Genomic DNA, 6,224 nt, shown 5'->3' with positions numbered 1-6,224 from the left:
GCAGAGTGACGAAAATTATAAGGAATTCCTGAAAATTCAGAAGGAGCTGGAGATAAATAAATTAAAACTGGAGGAGGAACAGAGGGCGAAGAAAGAGCTGCAAAAAAACATGGAGATCCTCCAAGCAGAAAATGAGGAACTCTACATTGGGAAGGATGTCCTCCAGGCTGAGAATGAGATTCTCAATGCTGAGAACAGGGTCATCAAAGCTGAAAAACAGATTCTCCAAACTGACAAGAAGGTCCTCCAAGGTGAGAAGGAGGCTCTCTACGTTGAAAGGACAACTCACCGCACTGAGAAAGAGACTTTCCACAGTGAGAATGAGGCCCTCAACGCTGCGAAGGAGTCCCTCTGTGCTGAGAATGAGGTTCTCCGCATTCAGAATGATAAACTCCATAGAGTCAGGAAGATTCTCCACACTGAGAATGAAGCCCTCCGTGTTGAGAAGGAAACCCTGCGTGCTGAGAATAAGGCCCTCCGCGAGGACAAGGAGGCCCTCCACACTCAGAAGAAGTTCATCCACAATGAGAAGAAGACCCTCCAAGCTGAGAAAGAGACCCTCCACGCTGCGAGGGAGTCCCACCGTGCTGATAAAGAGACTCTCTCCGCTGAGAAGAAGAATCTCCAAGCTAAGAATGAGACGCTCCATGCTGAGAATGAGGCCCTCAAATTTGAGAATGACTTCTTACACACTGAGAATAGGGCCCTCCATGTTGAGATGAAGTCCCTCCGCATTGACAAAGAGACCCTCCATGGTGAGAAGGAGACCCTCCAAGCTGACAATGCAAACTTCCATGCTGAGAATGAGGCCCTCTACAAGGAGAAGGAGACCCTCCGCACTCAGAAGAAGACCATCCGCAATGAAAAGAAGATTCTCAAAGCTGAGAATGAGACCCTCCATGATAAGATTGAGGCCCTCCAAGTTGAAAAGGATTCCCTTCGCGCTGAGAATGAGGCCCTCCATGTTGAGGAGGAGTCCCTTCGCGTCAAGAATGAGGCTCTCCATGTTGAGAGGAAGCTCCACCGCACTGAGAAAGAGACCCTCCACAGTGAGAAGAAGATCCTCCAAGCTGACAATGCAAACCTTCGTGCAGAGAATGAGACCTTCTACAATGAGAAGGAGGCCCTCCACACTCAGAAGAAGATCAGCCGCAATGAGAAGAAGGCTCTCCACACTGAGAAAAAGGTCCTCCAAGCTGAGAATGAGACCCTCCATGATAAGATTGAGGCTCTCCAAGTTGAAAAGGAGTCCCTTTGCGCTGAGAATGAGGCTCTCTACAATGAGAAGAAGATCCTCCAAGCTGACAATGCAAACATTTGTGCTGAGAATGAGACCCTCTACAATGACAAGAAGACCATCCGCAATGAGAAGAAGACTCTCCACACTGAGAAAAAGTTCCTCCAAGCTGAGAATGAGACCCTCCATGATAAGATTGAGGCTCTCCAAGTTGAAAAGGAGTCCCTTTGCGCTGAGAATGAGGCTCTCTACAGTGAGAAGAAGATCCTCCAAGCTGACAATGCAAACATTCGTGCTGAGAATGAGACCCTCTACAATGACAAGAAGACCATCTGCAATGAGAAGAAGACTCTCCACACTGAGAAAAAGTTCCTCCAAGCTGAGAATGAGACCCTCCATGATAAGATTGAGGCTCTCCAAGTTGAAAAGGAGTCCCTTTGCGCTGAGAATGAGGCTCTCTACAATGAGAAGAAGATCCTCCAAGCTGACAATGCAAACATTTGTGCTGAGAATGAGACCCTCTACAATGACAAGAAGACCATCCGCAATGAGAAGAAGACTCTCCACACTGAGAAAAAGTTCCTCCAAGCTGAGAATGAGACCCTCCATGGTAAGATTGAGGCTCTCCAAGTTGAAAAGGAGTCCCTTTGCGCTGAGAATGAGGCTCTCTACAGTGAGAAGAAGATCCTCCAAGCTGACAATGCAAACATTCGTGCTGAGAATGAGACCCTCTACAATGACAAGAAGACCATCCGCAATGAGAAGAAGACTCTCCACACTGAGAAAAAGGTCCTCCAAGCTGAGAATGAGACCCTCCGTGCTGAGAATGAGGCCGTCCTTGTTGAGAGGGAGACCCTCCGCACTCAAAAGAGCATCATCCACAATGAGAAGGAGACTCTCCACGTTGAGAAGAAGGTCCTCCAAGCTGCGAAAGAGACTCTGCATGTTGAGAATGAGGCCCTCCAAGTTGAGAAGGCTTCCCTTCGTGCTGAGAATGAGGCCCTCCATGTTGAGATGGAGACCCTCCGCGTAGAGAATGAGGCCCTCCACAATGAGAAGGAGACCCTCTGCACTCAGAAGAACATCATCTGCAATGAGAAGAAGACTCTCCAAACTGAGAAAGGGACCCTCCACACTGAGAATAAGAATCTCCACACTGAGAACGAGACCCTCCGTGCTGAGAATGAGGCCCTCCATGGTGAGAAGGAGATCCTCCAAGCTGACAATGCAACCTTCTGTGCCGAGAAAGAGGCCCTGCGTGCTGAGAATGAGAACCTCCGTGCTGAGAAGGAGATCCCACACGCTGAGAAGGAGACCCTCCATGCTGAGAATAAGAATCTCCACACTGAGAATAAGAATCTCCACACTGAGAATAGGAATCTCCACACTGAGAGGAAGAGCCTGCAAGCTGAGAATAGGACCCTCCATGTAGAGAATGAGACCCTCCATATTGAAAAGGAGTCCATACATGCTGAGAACGAGGCTCTCCACATTGAGAGGAAGACCCTCTGCGTTGAGAAAGAGACCCTACGTGGTGAGAGGGAAATTCTCCACACTGAAAATCAGACCCTCCGAGCTGAGATTAAGCGCCTCCGCGCAAAAAATGAGGTCCTCTGTGCTGAACAAGAGATCCCCCACGATGAGCTGAAGATCCTCTGCGCTGAGAATAATCTCATCTCCATTCAGAAGAATATTCTCCACAGTGAGAAGAAGGTCCTCAAAGCAGAGAAGAGGATCCTTCAGGCTGAAAATCAGACCCTGCACGCTGAGATCGAGCTCCTCCAAGCTGAGAAAGATACCCTCCACATTGAGAAGAAGATCTTCTGCGCTGGGAAAGAGACCCTCAATGCTAAAAATGAGGCCCTCTGTGCTGAAAAAGAGACCCTCCGTGCTGAGAAGGAGGCCCTTCACGTTGAGAAAGAGACCCTCCATGCTGAGAATGAGGTCCTCCGCACTGAGAATGAGACTCTCCGTGGTGGGGCCCCCCATGCTCAGAAGACCTTCAGTCTTGAGAAGGAGGCCATCGATGTTGAGGATGAGACCCTCGACACCAAGAGTGAGACACTGCACACTGAGAATGAATCCCTCAGTGCTGACAATGAGCTCCTCCAGGTTGTGAATGAGACCTTCGACAGTGAGAATGATTCCCTCAGTGATTACAATGAGCTCCTCCAGGTTGTGAATGAGACCTTCAACAGTGAGAATGATTCCCTCAGCGATGACAATGAGATCTTCCAGGTCGAGAATGAGACCTTCGACACTGAGAAAGAGACCGTCTGTACTAACAAACGCACTGTCCACGCTGAGAATATCCTCCACACTGACACTGAGGCCTTCGTCAGTGAGAAAAAGGATCAGATGCAGCAAACCATGGAACAGACAGAGAAGGGACCAAAAAAGAGGAGGTGGTTCCGGAGAAGGAAAAAGTGAACAAAAGTGGTGCTAAATCTGTGCCCGCATTCACAAAGCATCCTAAATTTAAGATTTTTATTAAAAATGTTTCCTCACTAAGATAAGGAAGCATCTTAAGCCAGAAGAGTGCTCCTAAGGTGAAAAGCTGCTAAAAGAAGTGAGGAGGACTTTTAAGAAGCCAACGTGAAAGTTTCTTGAACAGACAGGATGGCGGAAAGAAGGAAAGATGTTCTCCGTTTTAACAATAATGATTTAATGACGCCGGCTCACGGCTGGATCGTGCAGGAATCGTGTTTGTGGTCGACCTTGTCAGGGATGAGCTTACTTCATCCACACAGCAAAGCAACGCAAAAACGCCCGAGATGACGGTGATAACAACATTGCGATACCTGGCGACAGGGAAGATGCTGCGGTGATGAATTGGTTCTGTCCCAACCCTCTGTCAGCCGAGTGATCAGTCAGACCACTACAGCGCTTTCATAAGCCCCGTTTCCACTGCACAAAAAGTGCGGGGATAGACCGGTTTGGTCCGTTCCGGTTCGCGTTGCCACCGCAAGAATGCGGAAACAACTGCTCCAAACCGCTCCAAAGGTGGTCGCTTTTCCACTACCCTTCCGTAGGGGTACCCGGCACCATGGAATGGGTCTGAGTTGGAGGAGCTGTCTGCTGATTGGTCAGAAATTTACTACACGCCCTCAATATTTTAATATGTGGGCTGGATGAATCCTCTGCTGTCAGCGTGGTCAGCTTTGCACTGGTTGGTTTTTTGGGGCTTGGGACTTTGCATCGCGTTGGAGCTTTCTGATTGCAGCATAGCGTCAGCCGTGGGGTGCCCCACGCGCCATGGGGTGCGCCGCTCTCCGTGGGGTGCGCCGCGCTCCATGGGGTGCCCTGCTCCCCGACTGGCTGCGGCACGCGGCTCCGGGACACGGAAGCCTTTAGCTTTCTGCTTGAATGTAGGAGCAGCCACTCTGGCGCTGATCGCGCTCTGGCAGCTCTGCGCCGGAACACGGAGCCCCCCCCCCCCGCCATGCAGCGGCACTGACCGCGGTTGAACAGAACGCTGACCACCTCTGCCTCGCGTTTGAACAGAAACCACAGACCCATGGCGCGCGGAGCACACCCATGGACGGTGCACGGCGCACACCCACGGATGGCGCGCAGGTCTGTGGTTTCTGTTCAACCGCGGTCAGTGCTGCTGCATCACCAGGACGGACCGCGAACGCGATGCAGAGAAGCTCGGAGCCTCCATGTTCCGGCGCGGAGCTGCAGGAGCGTGATCAGCGCCGGAGTGGAGTGGCTGCTCCTGCGTTTGAGCAGAAAGCTAAAGGCCCCCCGTGTCTGTGCCGCAGCACCTCCTCGAACAGGCTTCCCCATTTCCAGGCCTTGAGGTCCGGTGTCCTGCATGTTTTAGGTTTCTCCCAGTTGCAACACACCTAAATGCAATAAGGGCCTTGTTACTTGGCTTGATGATGACATCAACATCAGATTGAGGTGTGCTGATTTTGTTCTGTGGATTTCAACACCTTTGGTTGGTGGTAGTGAAGTTTGAGACAACTACTGTACCTTGAAAATGATTCGCAAGTGCTTGAGTGTGATTATAGTGACGTCTGCTGGGATTTTTTATGTACTGCATGTCAGGGGGAAATTTGAACAGGGATCACAATTTCATGACAGTGACTGTTCTCATCCTTTCGTCTTTCACATCACTTCTTAATTTTAAATAAATAAATAATTGTTTTCCAACCAAACTTGTGTTACTGTAGTAAATCACACTGAAGAGCTTCATTTCAAAAGTTATAAGTTCACATATCCACTTATTGTAGCTATTGGTTATAAAATAGGTGAATGAGTCAACAATGCTACCTTACAGTATTTCTTCAGTACCCGTCGATCTCATGTTTAGATAAAGCACGATTGAATAGGAGTCGGAGTGTGTGTGTGTGTGTGTGTGTGTGTGTGTGTTCACTCTTACATAAAGTGGACGGTTTGTGTAATGCGTGTCACTTAAGAAATAGAATAGAACTACTTTATTAATCCTAGAGGGAAATTCTTGAAAGAATGGGAACAGCAAACAACGCTGACGCCGATCATCTTTTGGAATCCTGATCAAACACAGAAGCGTTCATATTGACAAGCCACAGATAAGCCTGGAGATCAAAAGGCTTTAATCAGACTTAATTAAAAAAAAAACCTCACAAGATGAGGAGCTTGTTTTTTTAGTCATTCTATTCATGCATAATAGTGCAGCTACTTGAGCCATTGAGTATCGCAGCAGTAGCCTGTGTGCCATTAATAAAAAACAGTGAAGTAAAACTTCCAACAACCTTGACTCCCAGAGGAAGGCATGAGAAACAGACGAGAGAAAAAAAACACCCTTGATAAATGTGGGTTTATATATAATTCTGGGTTTATATTTGGAAATATAAATGGAGCTGTTTGTGCTGATGCTGATTTAAATTTGTCATCTGCTGGTCAGTAACATATTTCACAGTTTTTATTACATACAAATACAAAGAAAATCAAAGTAACATTTTAACAGAAGCCTTTAACATACAACTCACATATTTAGCAA

This window comes from Blennius ocellaris (genome assembly GCF_963422515.1).
Source record: "Blennius ocellaris genome assembly, chromosome: 2".
In the NCBI taxonomy this organism is placed as follows: Eukaryota; Metazoa; Chordata; class Actinopteri; order Blenniiformes; family Blenniidae; genus Blennius; species Blennius ocellaris.
This window is presented reverse-complemented; position numbering follows the sequence as displayed.